Source organism: Aquarana catesbeiana, linkage group LG01 (assembly GCF_042186555.1).
Source record: "Aquarana catesbeiana isolate 2022-GZ linkage group LG01, ASM4218655v1, whole genome shotgun sequence".
NCBI classification, from domain to species: Eukaryota; Metazoa; Chordata; class Amphibia; order Anura; family Ranidae; genus Aquarana; species Aquarana catesbeiana.
The window spans coordinates 872,554,839-872,568,297 of NC_133324.1; positions in this window are offsets into that span (position 1 = coordinate 872,554,839).

Genomic DNA, 13,459 nt, shown 5'->3' on the forward strand with positions numbered 1-13,459 from the left:
GTACATAGTGCCGGCTGTCATACCCTCCACACTTCTCTCCTGTGCATACTGCCCACTCTCATACCATCCACACTCCTCTCCTTTACATACTGCCCACTGTCATACCCACCATAGTGCTCTCCTGTACATACCACCCACTATAATACCCTCCACACTCCTCTCCTGTACATACTGCCCACTGTCATACCCTCCAAACTCCTCTCCTGTACATACTGCTCACTGTCATACCCACCACACTCCTCTCCTGTACATACCGCCCACTGTCATACCCTCCACACTCCTCTCCTGTACATACTGCCCACTGTCATCCCCTCTACACTCCTTTCCTGTACATACTGCCCACTGTCATCCCCTCCACACTCTTCTCTTGTACATACTGCCCACTAGCATACCCTCCACACTCCTCTCCTGTACATAGTGCCCACTGTCAACCCTCCACACTCCTCTGCTGTGCATACTGCCCACTGTCATCCCCATCCACACTCCTCTCCTGTAATACTGCCCACTAGCATACCCTCCACACTACTCCACTGTACATAGTGCCCACTGTCAACCCTCCACACTCCTCTGCTCTGCATACTGCCCACGGTCATACCCTGCACACTCATCTCCTGTACATAGTGCCCACTGCCATACCCTCCACATTCCTCTCCCTCGCCTGCACATACTTCCAACTTTTATACCATTCATACTCCTCCCCTATGCCTCTTACCTACAAAAACAGTTCTTTAAAATTAAATTGAATATCCTTAATGTTACCAGCTCTAGAATAGACACGCTTTAGTTCAACTAAAGAAAATCTTTCCAGTCCTCATATTTGTTCTGCCGATTATTAGTACTCATTTAATTTTGTTATTACTATTGTGGTGTATAGAAGAACATAGGGGATGTCAGCTACTCTAAATATACCACTGGTAGAAAAAGTGTCCCTGAAAATATTTTTGAAATGTTGCCAACAATGCACTTGGGCACTGCCTAAGGGCCATCAGGTCAGTAGGGGGCTCCATGAGAGGCTCCTGGGATCCTGTGATATTAAAGCGGTAGTAAACTTTGCTAACATTACTACTTTTTAGAGGCCCTGAGGTAGGTTATGCCATAATGTACACATATGCACAGCATATTAGCACATTATGGTACACTTACGTGTCAGACTGAGCCCTCCAGCGCTGCACTGTGATCAATCAGGCGGGTCCCAGGCGCTTCCATCCACACCCTGTCTTCCTTCCGGGTTCTGTGCCAGCGGTCACTTGCCTTGGCCGGGCTGCGTTGATGTCACTCCCACGCATGCTCATGTGCATCCTCTCTCTCCCACCCACCCTCTCTCTCTCATTCTCCCTCCCTTACCCCTCACCCCTCTCTCATCCCCTTTCTCTCTCTTTCATTTTGTTTGCATTTTTATTTATTTATTTATTTATTTATTATAAAAAGCCCCACCAAAATCCTCAACACCAGGCCCATGATGTTCTTAATCCAGCCCTGCACAGAGCACCCCTTATATTTGAGTCCACCTTACAGTAGTGTACTCAGTGGCAGGAGAGAGAACTTTGGGAGGGGAGAAACTCACTCACCCCAGGAAGGAGGCTCGGTAGTCTGCTTTTTTCCTCCACGTTGTACAGTAGTTTCCGCCTGCTGAGCTTTCCCTTTCTGAGCACAGCGTTACCGGGGATTGGAGTGTGGGTGGGGCCGTGGGCACTCAAAGCAAGAGAGGGGTGGTAGGAGGAGGAGCAGATCTAGGTCTCTCTCTCTCCTCTCCTGTCTGTTCGAGGTGGGTGGGCTATCAGTGTGAGAGAGTGTTACAGACACTCTCTGCTTACAACTCCAGCCAGCAACACTGCCGTGGAGGCACAGTCCGGGCTCTTGGGGCACTCCACAGTGGCAAAACACCAGGGCCCAATTGCAAGTGCGACCTTTGTGACCCTGATCGTTCCGCCACTGAATCAAACTAAGAACGGATCTTTCCCTTACCAAATGTAGCTTCGGATTGCTTTGGGATGTCAACAAAGACACATTCACATTTAAAGTATCAACAACATCTACTATCCTCTGAGTTTTATAGCACCCTTTACCGCTCAGGGTAAGGTACTTCTAAGACCCCACACACACTATTCGATTTTCTGCAGATTTTTGTCTTCAGATTTACCAAGACCATGTAGTGCAAGGGCCTGCCTGATTGCATACAAATTGAAACTCTTAAAGTTTGACCTCATATTATATGGTTTTGGTAAATCTGAAGACAAAAGTCTGTAGAAAATCTAATAGTGTGTATGGCCCTTTGGACAACTTACTTCTGAAACACAGATTGGGACACCCCATTACCCAGAAAGAAACAACAAAGATGGGAATCATGGAAATAGTCCCTGAAAGCACTAGAACAACTTCAGGTACTGCACTCTTAAGCCGCGTACACACGGGCAGACTTTTCAAGTGGACTGGTCCGGTTTAAAATCTGACGGACTTTAGATTTGGAACATGCTTCAACATGCTTCATGACTCGAGTCCGGTCTAAAAATCCGCTCGTCTGAAAGCTAGTCTGACGGACAAAAAGTGACGCTAGGGCAGCTATTGGCTATTGGCTATGAACTTCCTTATTTTAGTCTGATCATACGTCATCACATACGAATCCGTCGGACTTTGGTGTGATCGTGTGTAGGCAAGTCTGGTCGTTAGAAAGTCCGTCAAAAGTCCATCGTAACTCAGTTGAAAAGACCGTGGGACCTTTGTTGTCGATAAGTCCGACCATGTATACTGCATTGCATTTCTGCATCTCTAATGAATGCCACCAGAAGAGAGATCCATGTTTTCCCTGATGCTTCCATTTAAGCAATGGCTGTGGTAGCCTACATCAAAGTTATAGATCCAGGAGACAACGTAAGTATGGGTTTTATCCTTGGTAAGGCCAAGCTGACCCCAAAATCAGAACATACTATTCAAAGGCTTGAAATCTGTGCATTATATGACTGTGTGTGTGATGCCTACTTGATTGGGTACCATTGCCAAGGCCCCGCTATAAGCTTACCAATTCTTACATGTGGTGGCAGCATTTATTTTTTTCAGGCTTTTTCCCTTTATGTTCACTGGGTAATCCTGCAGTTGGCACACTTTATGCTCATGGTTGACCATGCTTACTTACTCCACTGTATCTATGGAGGGAGTCATGGTTGTCACCCAGGCTGGACTTGTCTGCTTTTGTTCTGCTGTACTACATGGGGATTGATGGGATTAGTAGTTTACACAAGAAAGATATCATTATTTGCTTCTGTTTCATCCCGCTGGAAATGAAAAGAACACTGAATTTCTGGCAAGATCAACCAGTATTTTTTGTACCTTGTCCATACTGAGGAATGGCTTTTTCATATCTGTGTTTCAGGCTGCAAATTATATTGCAAATGAGTCACATGACAACACATTCTTTATGTCGGCATAACAACCTAATGTTGGCATACTCTATTACTTATGCTTTTTGATATAATGTAATGTATACTTTAAACTTTTGTGTGACAATCTAATAGAGTTCATTTCAGATGTGTTGGATTCATCCTCTTTGCTCATTACTACCAGCAGGGGGCTAATGACTTTCAGCAGGTCTGGTAGACGCTTCATGCCGCTATATCTAAGTTGACACCTTGACAACAGGGAGTTTCACACAGGTGTTCTGGAGGAAGAAGACTGTAGGAGATATTACAACCATTAAAGTGCAAGTCTAGCATTTCATGTGAAATCAGTGATAATCAACACATGCCATTAATTGTCCCCAAAGCATCTGCTGAATCTCTTCCCTTTGGAACAAAGCAATTCACACTTTCCTTTTGTTTCATCGCTGAAATCCTTTAGTACAAAACTTTAGATAATGCAAGTGTAAAGATACATTTTATTTATAGCATTTGTGACTGTCAGGAACACATCGGTGGCATGATCTTTGTCAGAACATTCCAGACATCTGCAATATCTGAACAGATGGACCACTGGGCCATTTTTAGTACATGTCACTGCAAAAGTGTAATAGGACAAAATTGTCTTAGCCACAGTGTGTTAACTGTATGTGTGTGTTAACTGTATGTGGTTAATTTATGCAATTTTAGAGGTCAGTTTATAAAAAAATTGTTGGACGAATATCACAAGCATTTGCCCAGCTGTGTCCCTGTATTTTGTCTAATAGGTTTATTTCTTATGATTGTCAGCTCCATCTAGTGGCCATAATTCAGTGTTGTCCTGATTGAGGTAGCTAATTGAGGAGCCAACAATTATAGGAAATAAATTGATTGGACAAAATATAGAAAAAAATTGTTACTGGTGGGACAATGCTTGTGTTCAGTGATTTTTTGATGTATTTTACTGTATTTGTATTACTATATATGTATTAATATATGTATTACATTTTTTGCTCTATACAATTTCTGTGCCATAGGATGGGGCAAACTTTAACACGTACCTTATATTCCCAAGTTATCCCCCCTGACAGAACACCCCAGTCAGAGCTCACAGCCATTGGGTTCTCCAGCATAGGCGTGCGCAGGGAGTGTGCCACTATGTACGCTGCCGATTTTCCCTACTGCACGGGCTTCGCCTCCCCCCTTGTTGGCCCCCCACTCCACAGTGCTGCTGGCTCCCTTCCTCTCCTCTCCCCCCCGGCTGCTGCGGGGTATGTTATAGGATGGAGAGCGGGGGAAGGAGCTAGCGAATATGTAATTTACTGGCCCCTTCCTTTTCTAAATGAACACAGTGAACACACTCGCTAACTGTGTCCGATCATACCTGAAGCATAGTAAACTGTGTTTACCATGCTTCAGTTTGTGTTTGAACAGGAAGTCACTCAGTACAGAACACTTTATATTCATTCAATGTCCCGTGCAGCTGAGGCTGCAAAGAAAGGCATGTGTGTTTGAGCTTTGGGGTGCACACCCTAATTCAATAGGCTGTTCTCCAGCATGTTCTCCAGCATGTTCATTTGACAGAAGTCTGTCGTGAGATCAGCTTCTGTCAGACAAGAACCTGTTCTCAGGTTTCTACTGCACCAGCTGATTTCGGCCAATATTTGGCCCATGTGTACAGGGCCTTAATCCCTGTTGTAAGCTGACAGCACACTGTTTGCTAAACTACTCAAACACTCCTGCTTTCAGATGTCTACACTATAAAGGCTAATTATTCTATAGCCTAAGATAAAAACAAGAAGAGTGTAGAGGATGTAGGAAAGCCCCGAATTTCTGTAAATATTAACATTTTTGTTTTGCATTTATCAAACTGATATAAGGAAATGCTTACAATGGTATATGTAAAAAACCAAAAGGGAACAAATAAGAGAAGTTGATTGCTAGGACTTACATACAGTTAAAGGCTGTATTTACACACAAAGGACAGCTGCCGGAGAGATAAACCGCAGCAGTTTTCTCTCTGGCAGCTGTCCTTTAAAGCTGCAGTAGGGGGCGGTGTGGTGCCTGGTCACTGCACATAATGTAAATACAGCAAATTCAACTGCAACCTATCTTTCCTCTGGTTCTACAATGCGGCTTTAGACAGCAATATCTTGAAATCCAGAATAAAAAAAAAATGTGTAACCAGTAAGTGCTTTTATTGAACCATGAACAATAGTAATGTTATAATTCAATTGGCATTACAACATAGAGCGCTGGCCAAGTAGTACAATACATATTCCACAATATAAAGTCGACACATCTGTTAGATATTGCTGTCTAAAGCCCCACCGGGGAAACTGTCCATTTTTTACCATTATTGTTTTGGGGTGTGCAGCGCATGCGTCTCTCCCACATGTGTTTTTCTCTTTATTACCGAATTTTGGGTGGTTAAACACCCCTCTCCCCTATGACACATGAGAGACATGGCAGGAGCTTTGTGTTGCTCATACGGCCCTTCTAACCCTCACATGTCTAAAACCTCTTTTGATACGATACACATTTTGGGGGTGACACTTTGTTTGCCTCTTGCGGAGGAAACGCCCCCCAAAATGGGGGAGTAGATCGTAACTGTATCTTTCCCCACCTCATGCATCAGGATAGATCTATTTTAGACTCCTGTACTGCAGTAGATCAGATGTTTAACTAACACCTGTTCTGTAAATATACATGTTAGGATCCAGGGTCAGTGAGCTACCACTCAGCTCCTGCATAAATTCAATGATTACCTCATCATCTACAATTTAGTGCCTACTGCATTTAGATATGCACTTTAGATTATGGCCGTCATGGATCATGGTGGACCTCTGCCGCCCCTGTCGGCTTCATGGGGGTGAGTCCTGGTCTAATTGAAGGTTTCCCGGCAGGGTGAGAATGTGGGGGTGATCCAGGATCTGAGCTCTCCCCCCCATGCTCTGATTGACGGACGTTTGTATCCATCGTCCGCTGACGTGAGCTTCACTCTGCCGGCGGCATCCCTTGATCACCTCCGGATGAGCCGCGGCGAGGTGCGCATGTGCGAGTTACTTTGGCGTGTGCACGGCGCCGCGACATCTCGCGGTTTGCGGCGGAGTTGACGGCAGCTGCCGGGGTTTTTTTTTTTTTTTTCCCGCCTACAGGGATGCCGGGGGAGCCACATGTGGGCTGCTCACTCTGGGGGGGGAGGAGATCAGCACCTGTGCCTACTCAATTAATTGCCTACTTTAGGCATATATCCATGATCGGCTGCCTGTGAGTCTTACTATGACTCCACGCAGACCGTAATGGATGGCACTGCACAAATCCTTTTTTGGCTCCAGCTTTTTACCTTTTTTGCTTCATTGCAATTTGGTTCATACAAGTCAAACTTTACCATACTACATCAGCCACATTGTGGCACAAGGTAAATTATTATACTATACATATATTCCTACTCCTCTAATATCACAACACTACACTCATACTCCTATTCCTATAATCAGCTTAGATCTTTCACACATGTTTTTGATTGTTTCATTTGGTTTTATTCATTCACACACTTTCCTTTTGACTTGTTTTTCACTTTTATCCCACCATGTGTTGGCTGACACTACACACTATTTCATTCACCTGGACATGGCACTGTAGTCAGCATTGTGCTGCCCATCCATCCAATTTTACTTTATCACTCAAAGGGTTTTTCATATTCCTAGTACCACATATCACTTCCCACTCACCTGTGTTTACACACCACACCACTCAAACAACCCTATAACTATACAACCATTTCTTTTATGGTTTTGCCACCTTCTATATAATTAATTACAATCATGAAACCTTAGGACACCAGATCAATATATATTGATCACTAGGATTGCAGTTAGCCCATACACTTCATACTCTTGCCAATGTGCTGAGAATCATTTTGACTTATTGGGTATTTGTCGCAGGTGCTGACTTCTCCTTCCCCTGGAGGGCGTCTATGTGGCTCCTTGCAAGCCCCTTGGGCTGGACTCATGCGCTCTGGGGAGACGGGGGCAAATATGGGGGCCCCCCGGATCCATTTACGGTTTTTACTGGCCAAAGGATTATTCCCTCTACTTTTCAGCGGTAAATATACTACCATTTTTAACCTTACAATGAGATTTATGGTGACATGTTCTTAAATTTTGAAGATATTCAATGTATTTTATAGAACCAACTATCCCCCTGATGATGACCGTACACAGGTCGAAACGCGTCGGGGATTTATACGGTCAACAGCCCGGAAATGTATGACTGTATATAATTTTGTGTAAAGATGTGTTGACTTTATATTGTGGAATATGTATTGTACTACTTGGCCAGCGCTCTATGTTGTAATGCCAATTGAATTATAACATTACTATTATTCATGGTTCAATAAAAGCACTTACTGGTTACACATTTTTTTATTATTCTGGATTTCAAGATATTGCTGTCTAAAGCCCCACCGGGGAAACTGTCCATTTTTTACCATTATTGTTTTGGGGTGTGCAGCGCATGCGTCTCTCCCACATGTGTTTTTCTCTTTATTATTGGTTCTACAATGCAACCTCTGTGGGCCTGTAAGGCATCCACATTTCCAGGAATGTGCCAAGCCTGAATCCAGGCCTTTTTTAAAGCAATCTACTGAGCTTGCCGGAACGACCTCTGTAAGAGTCTATTTCACATTTTCACAGCTCTTACTGTGAAGAAACCTTTCCATATTTGGAGATTACTTCTCCTTTCTGCCAGACGTAAAGAGTGCCCCCTTGTCTTCCGTGATGACCTCAAAGTGAATAACTCAACACCAAGATCACTATATGGACCACTTATGTACATGTTGATCATATCCCCCCTTAATCTCCTCTTCTCAAGAGGGAAAATAGGGTTTATTAACCCCTTGTGATAGCAATCAAGTACAAATAAATATAAAAATAAAAGAAAAAAGTTAAAAATGATGAGCTGTAAAGGCTTTTAAATCTTCACCTCTGGGGATTGTTTGGCACCATCGTTTTTGGGGATATGGCGGGCGCACAAAATTTTAAGATATGGAACGTTTGGAATCTATTTACTCTATGCAACCTCATCTTTTATACATATTTTTTTTTGGTTAACAAAAGGTTTTTATTAACCGCTTCACCCCCGGAAGATTTAACCCCCCTCCTGACCAGAGCACTTTTTTACAATTTGGCACTGCGCCATTTTAACTGGAAAATTGTGCCGCCATGCATTGCTGTACCCATATGAAATTTGCGTCCTTTTTTTCCCACAAATAGAGCTTTCTTTTGGTGGTATTTGATCACCTCTGCAGTTTTTATTTTTTACGATATAAACAAAAAAGAGCGACAATTTTAAAAAGAAAAACAATATTTTTTACTTTTTGCTATAATAAATATCCCTAAAAATGTTTTTAAAAAACACATTTCTTCATCAGTTTAGGCCAATATACATTCTACATATTTTTGGTAAAAAAAAAATCTAAGCATATATTGATTGGTCTGCGCAAAAGTTATAGCGTTTAGAAACTATGGGAAAGATTATGGCATTTTGATTATTTTTTACCAGTAATGCCGGTTATCTGCGATTAATAGCAGTACTGCGACATTGCGGTGGACAGATCCTACAATTTTGACACATTTTTGGGACCATTGACATTTATACAGCGGGCAGAGCTATAAAAATGCACCGAACTGTGTTCCCTAGTTAGTGTTTCTAACTGTATGGGGATAGGACTGACTGGGGGAGGAGACATATCACTGTTCCTACTTAGTAGGAACAAACAATATGCCTTTTCTCCCCTGACAGAACAGGGATTTGTGATCCCTGTGATCCCGCCGTGATCGTGGGTAGCCAGCGGCGATCGCACCTGCCAGCACGCGTATGGGGTCCCCCGCTGTGCAGCCTCCTGGTGGCTCTTAAAGGGGACAATGTACCCCATAACTTGGGGTTTCGCCCAGCAGAGCCATTCTGCCGACGTATATCGGTGTGAGCCAGTCAGCAAGTGGTTAAACAATTGACATATACAATAGATTCATGCATGTTTTCAAGGCAATACATCTATCACATGTGAAAAATAAAGTTATATCTCAGTTACATAGTAAAGTCCAGGTTTAACCACACTACAAACAGATACGTTTATCAAGGCACAGATGGTGTTTCCCGCATGGCAATGAAGTCATGGTTAAACTACAGTCAATGAGGAACTCTTCGGGGGGGACCAACATGGTGTTTATGTACATGTTTCTGAATCTTGTAGCCAACGATCCCAGATTTTATTGTACTTGGTTGGGCACCCCCTGTTTTTATACAATAATTTTGGGTAGGGAAGGGTATTATTCACATCTACTTTCCAGTCAGTAAAACTAGGAGGTTGTGCTCTCATCCATTGTCTAGAAATGATTTTCCTGGCCAAGAATAGCTTTTCATGTGATTGGGGATGAGTGAGTGGGGATCCCAAAGTGTCTTGTAGAAAATATACAATATGCTTGTAACATACTAACATTACAAGTAATACTTGTAACAACGGGCATGTCCAAATTAGATGAAAGAACGTGCCCACTTTCTGATGGCACAACAGGCAGTTTGTAGATTGCCCCCTCCGAAATCTAGATACTCTGAGAGGGGTGAAATATGCTTGATTTAAGATATAGATTTGAAACAGCCTATCTAAAAGTTTAGGACAAACAGCTTTGATGGAATCTAAAGCCTCAATCAATTCTTTAACCTCCAATGCTCCCACCTCTCTCTCCCAGCGAGGTTTAATATCCCAGCTTTTATATTTTAACCAAAAATGGGTATTAAATGGGGTTGTTTGCGCTAAAATGCATTTTATTATATTTTTTCCTGAAAACTTGCATTTAATAAACAGGTGCGCAAATATCATGTGGAACAAAAATTCGCAACTATCACCTTTTTATTCTACAGGGCCTCTGCTTTCAGGAAATATATAATGTTCTGGGGATTTAATTAATTTTATTGACAAAAATTAGGATCTTTACATGTATGCGAAAATTAAAACAAAAATGCTCTGGGGCTGAACTGGTTATTGGAGAATAAACTTGAATGGGGTTGGGAAGATATAGGGTGCCCAGAACAGTAGTTGTATGTAACTTGAGGACTTGAAACTGTCTCTGCTACCAAAAAATCACACGGCTGTCCTCCCGTAGATGGATCAGCTCAACTGGTAAAGAAAATGCCGCGTACACATGAGCAGACTTTATGGCAGACTTTGTCCTGCGGACTTTACGACGGACTTTCCGAATGAACGGACTTGCCTACACACGATCAACCAAAGTCCGACAGATTCGTACATGATGACGTACGACCGGACTAAAATAAGGAAGTTCATAGCCAGTAGCCAATAGCTGCCCTAGCGTCGGTTTTTGTCCGTCAGACTAGCATACAGACAAGCGGTCTTTTCGACCGGACTCAAGTCCGTCGAAAAGATTTAAACATGTTTCATTTCTAGGCCCGTCGAACTTTTGGGGAAAAAAGTCTGCTGGAGCCCACACAAGATCGAATTGTCCGACGGACTCCGGTCCGCCGAACCAAGTATGCCGTAAAGTCCGGTCGTGTGTACGCGGCAAAAGAGTTCAAAACACTGAATGCAGGTGCTTTCCTTCTGTGGAAAATATGCCAAGGCACCTGGCTTCTCCTTAGAATCCCCAAGCAAGAGGTGTAGGGCAGCTGTACTGGCCTTAGCCCAGGTTCACATTGAGGGTGGGTTTGAAATTGTGTGTGTTCAGTTGAACTCGCACGATTTCAAACAGTTCGAACTGCAATGCCGGTTGATTACGTGACCACTGTGAATAGCTGTCACAGTGGTCACGTGACTAAAAGTTAGACGTGGATAGGGTTGCCACTTTTTCTTCAAGCCAAAACCAAACATTTTAGCGGAGCAACGCAAACATTTTTTTTAAGTATACACCATAGGATTGTAACAGACCTGGGACACCTTTGGGCACTCCAAAGGGAATAGCAATGAGGCGCACATGGTGCCCCCTCACCCTTCTGTCCGGCCCTATTCGAAACCACATTCCTGTCTGAATATTGTGTCCAGGTTTAAGGCGGACTGAAACCCGGACACATGATTCAAAACCCGGACTGTCCAGGTGAATCCCGGACAGGTGGCAACCCTACTTGTGGCTTGCGATCATTACTAGTAAATGGGAGCTGTTTTTGAGAGCGCACATATTTGTAGTGTGTGGGCGTTCCACCCTCTTTGACACATATGCATTACGTGGGAGGCAAAAGGTTAATAGGAACCACAGTTTACTATAAATTAGAATCCATTTGCTATATGCCGAAAAAATGAAAACCCCTTTAAATTCCAAGTTGTGAAATGTAAAACAATCTGTGTTTCCAGAATCCCTATGCATTTATTTCTGTGTACAATGCTGGAAATAATAATCACAGCTGTATCAGCATGGCACACTTAAAAACCTATTTTTGGGAGCTGCACATATTAAAATCAAGGTACCAGCCTGGGCCATTTCTTATAATGGGTTAACCTTATAAAAACAATTATCAGTGGCTGTTTATGCAAGTTGTTAATCTTAGTATCCTTGGCGGTGAGCGTGCTGTGATTGCCATGGAAGCAATGTAACAAAGTCCTTTTATTAGATAGTTTTCCAAATTAACTTTTCAAAATTAACCATTTTTTTTCAGCTGGAAAATGTTTTGCACATATTGTAAATAGTTCAGGTCAGGAGATAACAGGTGTTAGAAGCAGAAAAAGATATGGAAATATCTCGAATTACATCATTAGCTAAGTAAATTCAAACTTTTTCAAATACATTTTAGGCCTCATGGACACTAGAGCTGCACGATTCTGGCTAAAATGAGAATCATTGAAGTGTGTTTTTTTCCCAAAAAATTGCATTTGAAAGAGCGCTGGGCAAATACAGTGTGACATAAAATATTGCAGCAATTGCCATTTTATTCCCTAGGGCCTCTGCTAAAATATATATAATGTTTGGGGGTTCCAAGTAATTTTCTAGCAAAAAAATATTGATTTTAACTTAAGGAAGAAGTGTCAGAAAAAGATTTAGACTTTAAGTGGTTAAACGTCCTGCATTTACATGTTGTTGAAAACTTGGCAGACTGCCAGGATTATTTATTTACACAGAAGTTCTATCCCTTTGATCTAAGAAGGAAGCTTAGTTACAATGTTTCAAGTTAAAGACTTGGCAGAATGCCTGGATGCTTTCTTTTGACAGCTGAGTGAGCACATAGTCTCTCCACTTGTTTATATGAAAGAATCTGCACCCTCTGCAGGAGAGATCGTCAGGGGGGTGAATCGAGATCATGATTTTTTTAAGGATTAATTGTGCAGCTCTAATGGACACAGGCACAAAAAATGTCTCAATTTACACCCATTTGGCATCTGAATGCAGCTCCATTAGCTTTAGCCAACTCATAGCTAGGGATGAGCTTCGAGTTCGAGTCGAACTCATGTTCAACTCGAACATTGGCTGTTCGCAAGTTCACCGAACAGCGAACAATTTGGGGTGTTCGCGGCAAATTCGAATGCTGCGGAACACCCTTTAAAAGTCTATGGGAGAAATCAAAAGTGCTAATTTTAAAGGCTTATATGCAAGTTATTGTCATAAAAAGTGTTTGGGGACCCGGGTCCTGCCCCAGGGGGACATGGATCAATGCAAAAAAAAGTTTTAAAAACGGCCGTTTTTTCAGGAGCAGTGATTTTATTAATGCTTAAAGTCAAACAATAAAAGTGTAATATCCCTTTAAATTTCGTACCTGGGGGGTGTCTATAGTATGCCTGTAAAGGGGCGCATGTTTCCTGTGTTTAGAACAGTCTGACAGCAAAATGACATTTGGAAGGAAAAAACTCATTTAAAACTACCCGCGGCTATTGCATTGCCGACAATACACATAGAAGTTCATTGATAAAAACGGCATGGGAATTCCCCACAGGGGAACCCCGAACCAAAATAAAAAAAACAAAAATGATGTGGGGGTCCCCCTAAATTCCATACAAGGCCCTTCAGGTCTGGTATGGATATTAAGGGGAACCCCAGCCAAAATTTAAAAAAAAAATTGACGTGGGGTTCCCCCTAAATTCCATACCA